The sequence below is a fragment of the Notolabrus celidotus genome, chromosome 4 (genome assembly GCF_009762535.1).
Source record: "Notolabrus celidotus isolate fNotCel1 chromosome 4, fNotCel1.pri, whole genome shotgun sequence".
Classification (NCBI taxonomy): domain Eukaryota; kingdom Metazoa; phylum Chordata; class Actinopteri; order Labriformes; family Labridae; genus Notolabrus; species Notolabrus celidotus.
Window position 1 is genome coordinate 33,641,279 of NC_048275.1, and position 10,027 is coordinate 33,651,305.

Consider the following 10,027-nt stretch of genomic DNA (forward strand, 5'->3'; position numbering starts at 1 on the left):
AGAAAGAAAGAAAGAAAGAAAGAAAGAAAGAAAGAAAGAAAGAAGGAAAGAGGAGGAAAAAAGTAATGAAAGCAGTAAAGAAGATAGGTGGAAAGAAGGAAAGAAAGGTAGGAGATAGGGGAAAAAGGAAAGCAGGAAAGCAGGAATGGAGAAAAGAAATAAGGGAGGAAAGAAGAAAGAAAGGATGAAGGAATGTAGGAAAGGTAGGAGGAAGAAATGAAGAATGGAGGGAGGAAAGAAAGAAAGAAAGAAAGAAAGAAAGAAAGAAAGAAAGAAAGAAAGAAAGAAAGAAAGATAACCAACTGATGGTGTTGACCGTCTCATGAGCAGAACCCTGACTGAACAGGGAGACCTCAGCCTCCTTAAACCGCCTCCCTCACCTTCATCACAGGTACTCCCAGAAGATTCTAATTGGTAAAAAAAAAAACCTGTGACCCAGATTTGGATCTATCTCCAGACAGAAAACAAACAAACAAAAGCTTTTGTTTAATCTAATTGAGAATATACTGGATCCGTCCATAACACACTGTTTTCAGTAAAGTTATTTATCTCACACTTTCATAACACTAGGACCAACACTGGCTTTCAATCTGTTGCATAGGAACACCAGATTCAGGTCAATATTAACTCACAATGGATTGCTCTATTTTGGTCTCCTCCAACGACTGAGACAAATATCTGTCTCTTTAGCTGCATTATGGGCTTTGATCACATTACCTCTCTGCTGTTTGGTGCTGTATGTTTGAGTTTTCTCATATCTCTTTTGTGTTTAAATGTGTGTGTGTGGATGAGACATTGTTAGCGGCAGTCAATCACACACATGGCAGAGAGGTGTATCTGGTGTGTGATCAGCACGTCCTTGGCGTGAACACATGACCAGGGCCATGAATAAAAGTCAGGCGGCTGGTTTGCTTGAATAAAAATAGCTGTCATGGAGTGAAAACAGCAACAAAGTGTTGAAACATGTTCATTTTTTAGTTTATTATAACCTCTTTTAGTTGTTTGGTTAAACACTCTGTTATCAAGTTCAGAACGATTCAGTCATGAACATTCATGTGCTCTTTAATGAGAGTACAGTGTGTACTGTACCCTTCTCATGCCCTTTACTGAGCCACTCTACAACCTGCAGCGTGAGGACAGCTGTAACTGGAGCACACAGAGCAGATTTGTTTATTGAGCGTAAGTGAGAAAATGTCATTTATTTTAAACATTTAAACAATAGAAACTAGACGACTGTTTTCAGCGAGTACAGAAAGTCATGTGTCTCAGTTTTTTAACCACTGGTCCATAACCAAAAGGTCTCAGTCTGTCCTGATGTCCAAGTCTCCCGAGCCTCAAGCTGACACACTGCTGAACCTTCACCTCTTCACCTGAGGACACTTGTTTTGCAGAATACACACTGCACATATTTTTGTTCCACATTTTTAACAAATCACAAAAAGACACAAGCGGAACCGGAGGGTGAGAGGACTAATCTCTACACCCCCTCCACCACACACTATCAACAACACAATCTAAGGCAGTGTTTGCCACACTGAAAAGTATATGTTAATCTATCCTTCATATAATCTGCTTGTCCTGTTAGGGGAGGCAGAGATGGAACTGATCCAAGCTTGACTGGACAAGAGGAGAGTTGCACACTGGACAGGTGGCCCGTTCATCAGCCCAGTGGGCTGACACATAAAGGCTCATTATTGACTCGTCCCCACTTGTGTATGGAGGCAAGTCAGCTGCAAGTCCATTCACTCTTATAGGGATCTCTGTGACGTCCAAAACTCCTCCTATGTCAGTCTGAATTGACCTCACATGCCTCAAAAAATGTAACTTCAGTGGTGAGTTTTGAAGAGGTGGTAAAGAGGTGCTAAAAAAACTTTTTATGTTGTTATAACACATTATGATTGTGGGTTATGTCACTCTGCTAAGATATGGATCTACTTCATATATATTTATAGTCAGATTGTCTTCATCCATTTAATATGAAATACAGCCTCTGAGCACATCCCAACACCCCCTCTACTCGGTCTTCACACTACTCCCCTCCAGTCGCAGATACAGATCCCCTTACAGTAGGCGAGCCCGGTTTGGCAGAAGCTTCGTCCCATCGGCCATAGCACTGCTAAACAGAATGCCACTGTAATGTGTCCAGTGTGTTCATATGTGTTCGGTGTGTTTTACATGTGTCCAGTGTGTTCAAATGTGTCCGGTGTGTATATATGTGGGATGTGGGGCACCATTGCTGTGAGGCTGGGTGGATGTTTATTGTTATTGTGTTCATACATGTATTACTGTACAGACGGTGGCAACAAATCTCCTTATTAAGGACAAATAAAGATCTATCTATCTATCTATCTATCTATCTATCTATCTATCTATCTATCTATCTATCTATCTATCTATCTATCAAACTACTGGATGGTGAAAAATTGACAGAATTGGCCTCAAGAAGTTGTGTTTACTTATATTTTCAAAGTTATGTTTTTAGGCATTTTTACCTTCAATTGATAGGACAGCTGAAGAGATGCTGGAAACATGGGGAGTAGAGAGTGGGGGAAGACATGCAGCAAATGGTCGAGGCCAGGAGTCAAACCAGTGACCGCCGCGACCAGCACTATAACCTCTGTATATGGGGCGCACGCCAAAACCGCTAGCAATACGACGCCTAAGCCTCAAGTACTTTTTTTTATCAGGTTTCTATCCATCAGTGGCAAAGTGTACTTCCTTACTTACACACTAGAGGCATTATTCCTGTTGTTTACAGATTAACAGACACCTCTCACATACGCATTTGGAAACAAGGCTTACACTCTACATCCATTATGCATAAGAGTCATAACGAATAACTCTGAACACTGCAGTACAACCAGGAATCAAGTGGGGCAGTGTTGAGCAGCATAGCCAACAGTTCAAGCCAGACCAGCAACACACATCAAAGAAGAGTACTGAGAAGAATGGTGGAAGTGATGATGTTACATCAATTCCAGCACAGGGACAACTACAAGAGGACATCCATGTTAAACTGGTTTGTTTGAGCGCTTTCTGGGTTCATCATTTAATAGCCATCCCAACGTAAAGGATGCACAAGGGATTGTGGGCAGTGATGGTTTTATTGTATAAAACGTGCATATGTGAAGGAAGCATAATCAAGCCTTAGACTGAGTTATACAGTGTGTTCAAGACTAGACTGTTACGCCTCTGCTGCACGTGCTGTCACTGTAAATGTGATAGAGCAGTAAGTTGTTCCATTATGAGCCAGCAGAGCCAGCAGGATGAAACAATCCTGTGTGAGTGTGAAGTGCAACGACTATTAACATGTTGTGCTTCTTTTGCTTCTACAACACCATAACCCTTCATAGTCTCACACACCGGGGCTCCAGTGTTACCCTGTTTTGGGGTTCAGTGTAAAGACAGAGTGATGGTGGAGCTGTAGCAGTGACCCCAGTTTACCAAAGGCTACAAAGACAGACAAGCTCACATACACACACACACAGGCAGTTTGTTGTGACCAATTAACCCAATGAGCATGTCTTCAGACTGAGACTGAGACAGATAGAGCTCGTGTATGCACGAGAGAGGTTCAAGGTTCAAGGTTCAAGGTTCAAGGTTTTATTTAGAGGGGAGAACATGCAAACTCCACACAAAAGGCCCCAGTCAGCGAGGAGATCAAACCCTAACCACTGTACCAATATGCCACCCACATCAACATTTCAACTAAGATTAATCAAACAGACATGTACATTTTACCCCTTGAATCAAGCTGCAGTCTTTTTGATCTCCTCTATCAGCTCATTTATAAAAACCTGATGGAGGTTAAATGGTGTCGGTGCAGCCTCAGTTAGTCCACGCCTCGGTGTCTTTCACACTGACCTGTAAGTATTTTCATTAACCTGGTGATAATGTCTGCTCTGCTGTCAACTTTAATCATGATATGGTGGCCCGGTGCGAAGAGAAAGAAAGAGCGTGGGAAACGTCCGTCCCCTCAGCAGCCAGTGGAGTTATTCATTAAACTGAGAGATGACTGCTCGCTGCACTGGCTGCAGACGAGATGATTAGAATCATGACTACGTGGAGTCGCTTCATAAATTAATTTGGTCAAAGTCAGATTACCGTCTGTGTATTTTGAGCAGCTCTCAGGTGACAACCAATGAAAGAATTATGCAGATGAGGTGTAGCAGGTGTAGCATGTGTCAAAGATGGCAGGTAGACAGGTTTTCAAAGCTCGCTCAAATGATTCACATTATTACTCCATAGGCAAAGTGTTTCAAAGTTACAACAAACAAGACAGTGTTTAGATCATGATACGATTGTGTTCTTTAAATGATCAAATCTAAAAATCAAAAGCCTGTAGAAGCTCTAATATAATCTATTTAATGTGTCAAATAATACAGTACATATTAGAGCCAGAATTAGAGCTGAAAATGTTCAGTTTTAAGTTGAATATGAGTCAGCTCATAAAATGTCATCCTGAGATTCTCATTTTGACTTTTATGTGTCCCAAATAATGTGAAATGTTTAACCAGCATTAGAGACAATCTGTCTATTGAATCCTGTTAGAACATGTCTCCCCTCTTAACATGGCACAACACCAAGACACCCACTATACCACATCATAGGGTGAAGACACAATGCAAGTAATCTTGGTGTATAAATTGGAGCAGTGACATACAATATTTAAGAATCAGACACAGAGGTGAGTCTGTGTTCACCTGTGGGTTTCATACGGGCTTTAAACCTACGATTCTGTTTACCGTGGTATGTATACATTTTAACCCCTACGTTTGTTTAAATGTTTATAATAATGAATAAATAAAGTATTTAAACATTTAAGACAATAAAAACTTTCTTCGAAGAAACAATTTTTTACAAGGCATCTTGCAACCCAGTGTCTCAGTGTTTCGTGTCCCCCAGGGGTCTCGATAATCACGTTGGGAACAAGTGCCATTACCATACCATAACATAAACAGTACCATAATAATAATAATAGTAATAATAATAATAATAATAATAATAATAATAATAATAGTAATAGTAATAAGAAGAAGAAGAAGAAGAAGAAGAAGAAGAAGAAGAAGAAGAAGAATTATTATTATTATTATTATTATTATTATTATTATTATTAATAATAATAATAATAATAATAATAATAATAATAATAATAATAATAATAATATTAATAATAATAATAATAATAATAATAATATTATCATCATTGTTATTTATATGTCATGTTCTTAAAATTGTATATTGGATTGTGGGTGGGTGGGGATGATCTTTTTTTTGTATTTTGTATTTTTAGTTTATTCCAATGTAGCTGCCTCTATGATAGTTTTAATACGTAAAAACAAACAACGATCCACAGAGAAGCACATACCTATACCTACAACAACATATATGTAACATTATATTACACATGGTCTGCATAAAACACAACATGCTGTAAATAAGTCAAAGAGCTAAGAACACCATGAAGCCACTGAACAACCCCTACAGCCTTATAAACATTATTTGAAACATACAGGTCTCTAAAAAATCAGCACATTGTTTGGTTCAGGTGATCTCTACCTGTACATGTGATGCAATCATTCCACACCCTGCTCTTCATACACATTAAGTGATACATTCTATAAATGCTTATCAAGTAACCTGCTCCCAAGTGACAAAACAACGTCTTTGGTCATGATGATTTAACCCTTTCAATAACTTACTTTATAAAAAGTAATCACAAACACGTTGTTTATAGACGGCGTACATGTGGAGCCATTACAATGACGTCATGTTTCCACCAATAAACACACTCCACAGCCGACGTCACAGCACATCATTTCTCTAACTTTTCAACAGTAATGCGACGCAACCAGAGATCTATGTTTCTGCTAGTTTTAAATCCTGTTACTCAGCATTTGCACAGTTTTCCAATGTTAAAATTTAACATTTACATATTTAACATTTCTCTTTCTTTTGGTGTTGTTGCATACTGTAGTTAAATTCGTATGCATAAAGCTAAGCTCTTTGTTTCTGAATTAATAAACTATATACATTTCTTACAATGTTATGTATTTTAATACATCTAAGTTCATGTCTCAGATGTAAATAGCTAAAGCAGATATGACCTAACCATGTGTGAAACCCCAGAGTTGTGGTCACAAAGGCATGATGGATTGTTGCTGATAAACTCCAATGCCAACAAACTAACAGTGAAGATGTACAAAGCAGCAAATGTTGGATAATGATTATAACATCCTGTTAAACGGTCCCTTTACTCATTTATTTCCCCTTCTGGGGCATTGATTTTGTAGTTTTAAAGTGTTGGCAACCGGCCATGACAGTAGTTCAACCAAAGGTGCATAAACAGTGTGAGCAGCAGTTTGAGTTACTCTGTACTCATGATTAAACAAACTTCTCTTCCTGTTATATAAACTATAACACAAAATCACAAAGTCCTGTTGAGTATCTGTGTCGTCTGATGAACACAGAAGCACTAAACGATCACAATATACAACTTTACGTATCATCATCCTCTTTTTTACAAAGCAAAGCAGTAAGTCATGAAAGATGTCGTGTGCACCTTACCTCATCAGACTTTCAATCAGCAAAGATCTAGCAGTCTTCTTGGATCCTCGTTTCAAACATGTTCCTTTTAAATCCCTTTAAATCCACACTGAGAGCAGACTGGATCCACAAGGCTGCTGCTACACCCAGCATATCTCTCCTGTGGTCAGAGCTGGATCATTGTGTCTCCTGACTTCATGTTCAGATGGTCCTCTATCACTCTGCAGCCCTTTGTCTGTCTCAACCATAAAGCCACACAACTGCTGCGCACTCTGCCTGCTCTGCTCCCTGTGTCCGCGTTGTTTGTCTAAATGGCCACTAGACTTCCTACAATTCTTTCCCAACTTAGTTTTCCTGCCTGTGTTGCTTGGTTTCCCTGCACTGAGCTAAATATAGGGACCACACAAGGTAAGGTAGAAAAGAGCAGAGCAGGAAATGGATCACAATATGCTTGTGCGCACGTTGGTGTTTGTTTTCTGTGTGTCTTCCTGTCCCAATCCCGCCAACAGTCATGACAACTCTGTCCAGTAAACGTCCAGTGAAATCTGCCGGTGTGTGTGATTAATTAAATTCACATTTTTAGATTATATTCTCACAAGCCACTTTACAATTAAGGCCGAGTTATTGTGTGTGTGTTGTGTGTGCCTTCATTGTTGGTCTACACTCATGTGGAAGGGTCAGCCCATCCCATATTCCACTCTAATGACGTTGTCCACATTGTTTTGTCTCTGTGCTTCTAAAAATGTCTGCCTAAACAAAAACACTGACTGCACATCCTGCTGCCTGGCTGGACAAAAAGAATTGAACTCCAGCTTTTGTCTCACACACTTTTTCTCTCTGTAGCTGCCTGTACGGCTACTACAATGGGGATACAGTCTTTTTGAAGGGCTTGAAGGGGATTGAGGTCTGAAAACATAGAACCCAAACACCAAAAAAGGGAGGTGGAATGTTCATAAAAACAGGATTTGATGGTTTGCACATTATTTAACGACTATTTGAAATTGAAAATGGTGCAAAGACAACTTATTGAATGTTAAAACTGAAAAATGATAGTGTTTAATGACAGATATCTTCTCATTTTGAATATGATGCAAGCAACAGGTTTCCACACAGTAGGGACAGCGGCATGTTTACACCTTCTTCTTTTAACAATACTCTGTAAGTGTTTGGAAACTGAGGAGACCAGTATCTGGAGTTTGAAAGTGAAAAATTGTCCCGCTTTTGCCTGATAGAGAACTGCAGGCTGGCCAGTTTAGCACCTTGACTCTTCTACTACAGAGCAATGCTGTTATAATATGTACAGAATCTGGTTTGGCATTGTCTTACTGTATTATGCAAGGTCCGCCCTGAAAAAGGCTTGGATGGCAGCACATGTTGGGGCAAAACCTGTATTTCACGTCCATGATTTCCAAAAAGAATGTCAAATTTTGTTATGTCAGTTTTCCTCTTCCCCTCATTTCATCTCTAATGGGTTCAGGTCCCAGAGAAGTTGCTGGTCAATTCACCTAATGAGCATTGGACTGTGGCAGGAAGCCGCAGGGAACCTACACCTAAAGTATTATTTTGGGACTTTATTCTTGTACTTCCTGCTTCATACACTTTAACTCTGATGGTCACTTCCTGGTTTTCTCCTGAGCGTAGTCATATTGTATTTTACTGTATTATTATGGGGTGTTCCTGTAGAGTAATGTATAGTTAATGATGTTTGGGCTTTGCATGTTGTGTGGTTTTATGTACATTTTTTAACTTCTATGTACATGCTTCTAATTCTTGAGAAATTAGTCAATGTGGAAGTGTTAAAAACTGCAGTTCCTCGAGCGTCCACTTGAGGCTGGCTCCAAAAACCCCAGAAACCACATACACACCCATTTAAAAAAGTCTATCTTTACAGAAGAAATAGACATGTTTAAATATACACATGCACGGGGAGGACATGCAAACACCACACAGAGAGCCTCCAGCTGGGATGTAACCAGGCAACATCTAAGTTGCAGTTCATCAAGCGTCCACTTGAGGCTGGCTCCAGAAACACTGGAAACCACATACACACCCATTCAAAAAGAGACGTTTTTTTTACAGCAGAAATAAACATGTTTACAGCCTCATTCAAAAAACAGTCTAGGTCTGAATAGCTCATGCTTCAATGAGTTTAACAGTGACCTGCCAGGTTGCACCTTGAACTTAAATGGTAAACTCACAGTGATAAAGTTAAACAGCAGAGATAGGCCTCTGACTGCTGGGAAGTGAAGTTTGGAAACATATGAAAGTGCAGTGTAGAAAACAAAAGTTGTCACAAATATCAAAATGCCTTCATACTGACTGTTTCAAGATGTGGCAACTCATGCGGATTGATGACATGGAAACTCATACAGTACACATGCTGTAGCTCATAGCAGAGCATAGCTGAAATAGAGTTTAGTAAGCTCTTACCTTGCTGTGATCCTGACAAACAGGACAGCCTACTGACCTCTGCCACACAGATTATAATCCATATCATCAGGAAATACACTGATACTCCAAAAGCTACTGGAAACACAGCAAGTTAACTCTATCACAAACTCCCTGTCCCCCTTTCACTCACACACAGGCTATAAATAGATTCAGAGTTTACTGGAAACAAAGGTTGGTGTGCAGGACAGCTCTGCAAATATCACTGGGTAGCCTTGATACAGATAGAGGCAGAGGGGAGGAGCAGACGGAGAGAGAGACGGACAGAATCGAATCCAGATGGATGAGAAATGTGTGCTTCAGCTGTTTTTAAGTCTCCTTTGGGAATCTTTACACCTCACATACTGTGCGTTATATGAATGTAGGTACATTTGAATATGAAGACTAGATGATGGATAGCAGGGAGACTTTTTGGCAACAATGTGTTAAAAACGTGAAGTCCTTATAATGACTAAGAACAGGTGCAGGGGCAACCAGGTCAGACGTCCCAGACTCTGGGTCAGAGAGGCCAAAAACTGGGACCTCTGAGTGTTCAAACACCTGCTACTAAATGTGTCAATATAGCTTGTTTTGTAAAGAAAAAAAAAGTGTAGCATTTTAGTTGGATATAAAGCTTTTCTAATTTTCTTATTTTCCTTCCCATAGTGTTAAAAAATACTAATATTTTCCACCCATTTAAGAGTGGATGAATTCAAAAGCTCTATTAGCTAACCTCCTCTTAAACAGACAAAGAGTCCAGCTGCCAAAAATGTGGTGTGCAGAAAGACGAGAGAAATTAAAAACAGAGAATAAAATGAGAGGTTTAGGGGAATTCATGACCAACTTTTTTAAAGATGTGAAGTGGACTATGAAGAAAAGGAGACCAAGAGTAATCTTAAATGTACAAGTTAAACACACAGCACACAAGATTTCAACCTAAAGCCTAAACGTTCAAGACAGCAGCTTAAATGTGTTAGACTTGTTAGCTTCCTCTCTGACAGAAGATGACTGTGTAGCAGGAGATGTAGCCGAGGCTTGTTGCTCTGGAGATGAG

The 10,027-nt window shown here is 39.6% G+C and overlaps 1 protein-coding gene across 1 annotated transcript in view; it reads right to left on the reverse strand.

The window, feature by feature from the left end:
• rasgrp3 (RAS guanyl releasing protein 3 (calcium and DAG-regulated)) overlaps positions 1-9,138 on the reverse strand; it is a 56,706-nt gene extending 47,568 nt beyond the window's left edge. Inside the window, exon 1 of the mRNA XM_034681249.1 lies at positions 8,977-9,138. The gene's annotated coding sequence lies outside the window, so the exon portion shown is untranslated. The remainder of the gene's footprint in view (positions 1-8,976) is intronic.
• Positions 9,139-10,027: the final 889 nt, after the last annotated feature.